Here is a 2494-nt window from a genome sequence, read left to right on the forward strand (position 1 = left end):
GATATGAACCCTATTATCTTTTTTCTCACAGTATTATCTGCAACTCACATCATTAGCTATGCAACACACTCTTATGGCACCTTGCTCTTTCTATCTTCCCTCTCTCCAGAGACAAAAGTACTCCATGACCTCATAGAATCTTTGGTGTCAATGCCACTTTTAAAGCACATTCATCCACCAGGCTGACTGCTGCCACCTACAAGTTGCCCTTCATCACGAAAGTGGCAGGAGTGGAATGAAAAAGGAACATTTCTAAGGGTACAGAGGTAGTTACAGCTGATACTTAATTGTAACTAGAACTGCACATTCATAAATGTGTTTCTATTTTCAAACCAAGTTACATATGCTATCTGTCCTTAGCGTCATCCCATCTTAGAATCCTGTTTAAGACAGTACTACTCTTTCTCCAATCGCCAGTGTAGCCTAACATTCTTTCATTGTTCAAGGTAGGGGTATGTCATATTCAAAATCCTTCAAATGGGAAGAGGCAAGGACTACTTGCTTTTCAAGCAGAAAAAAACATTACAATAAATGAGCGATCACTGCTCCCAGCTCAAAACTAGAAATGGTGTCAATTAAATCATGCCTGGCTTTTTGTGCTCTGATGCTACAATGTACTAAGGTGCAGAAGGTAATGTATTTTCTTCTCAATGCCCTTTCATCATTGGAAGAGTGCTGCTGCATTCGCAGCTCTAAAGAGTTCATCAGCATTGCCTCTTTGCCATAACATGCAAGGATGATGTACAGGGAGAAAGTGAGGTCTGCAGATGCTGGAGATAGAGTCGAGAGTGTGGCATCCGAGGAGCAGGCGAATCAACATTTCAGGCATAAGAGCTGAAAATGTGTTGCTGGAAAAGCGCAGCAGGTCAGGCAGCATCCAAGGAACAGGAGATTTGACGTTTCAGGCATAAGCCCTTCATCAGGATGATTTACACTCTGTCTCAACTGTACTGCAAGGGTACACACCATCCCCCTATACTCACACCCTGGACTGAGTCAAATATTGGGAACCATCTTCAGCAAACCTATCATCTGTTCTACAATGGCCCTGGTTGAAGAATGGGTCGTGGCAAGAATGTGGTGCTGGAAAGATATAGCATGACAGACAGCATCCAAAGAGCAGGAGAATCGACGTTTCAGGATGAGGCCCTTCATATTCTCATTCCTGATGAAGGGCCTATGCCCAAAACGTCGACTTTCCTGCTCCTCAGATGCTGCCTGACATGCTATGTCTTTCCAGCACCACATTATTGACTCCGATCTCCAGCATCTGCAGTTCTCACTATCTCCTCCTTGAAGAATGGATCGCATTATAAATTGCCTCAACTCTATTTGGGGTTGCATAACTCAGTCAACAGTCATAGTTGCAAAGAATAACCCTTTTCTCCCAGTAGCTATCCCTGTAAATGATACAATACTTGACAGTATAGCAGACCATTTCATACTGTGGAACTCTCACTGATACAGATGTAGTGTGTTTGCTGCTTATGTGAATGGTGCAGGTTGAGGTTGATGTAATGTGGTCCTGAAGAGTAACATGACTGATCATACCTGACAACTGTGATAGGCTGTCTAGCTTTGGGACTGTGCTAAACATCAAAGCAAGACAGAAGAAATGTGTGCCTTTAAGTTTTGGTTGAGGAGGCAAAGTGCAGAAAGGCAAAAAAGGCAGGGCAAGATAAAGCAGGAAAATGCAGCGAAGCTGTGAGCATTCACATAGATACAAAGTGAATGAGCTCGAGGGGACTAGGCGAGAAATTCTGACATACATCCTGGTCGAATCAAGAGTGCCTGTTGCTGCATTAGAATGTTAGATGGGTGGTGCGCTCTGAAGCATTGAAGTACAGAACTGTATTGTAAGTGAGTTGAAGATGTACCATGATGGCACAATAAATCTGGGGCATGTTTAATGCCAACCTCAGATTAGGAATGCAACTAGCTGTTGTCCTTGGAATGTGCCCAGAGACTCTGTGATTGGCTGAAAAATATGGAGGCCCAGAGGGATGGTGTGGTGGCTCAGTGGTTATCACTGCTGCCTCACAGCTCTGGGGACCTGGGTTCAATTCCAACTTAGGTAGAATGTCTATTTGGAGTTTGCACATTCTCCTTATGTCTGTGTGGATTTTCTCCGGGTGTTCCAGTTACATTTCACAGTTCAAAGATGTGCAGGTTAGGTGGCTAGGTTAGCAGAACAGAGTGCAGAACACAGTGTTACTGCTTTAGAGAAGGTGCAGGGAAAAACATTAACATTTGAGGGGATGGTTCAAAAGTCTGACAACAATGGAGAAGAAGCTGTTCTTGAATTTTCTACATTTTAACCCAGTCACTTTATTTCTTAATATTGTCTTTGTAAGTTTATGCTTCCATCTTCTCAGCTAACAATGCTGCCAATGTTTGCAATATTGACAACCTTTAATGTGTGGCTTTCTATCCTATTATTAAGCTGTTAATAAAAATGATGAATATTTGAAGTCCCGACATAAATATTAGTGGG

This window comes from Hemiscyllium ocellatum, chromosome 11 (assembly GCF_020745735.1).
Source record: "Hemiscyllium ocellatum isolate sHemOce1 chromosome 11, sHemOce1.pat.X.cur, whole genome shotgun sequence".
NCBI lineage: Eukaryota > Metazoa > Chordata > Chondrichthyes > Orectolobiformes > Hemiscylliidae > Hemiscyllium > Hemiscyllium ocellatum.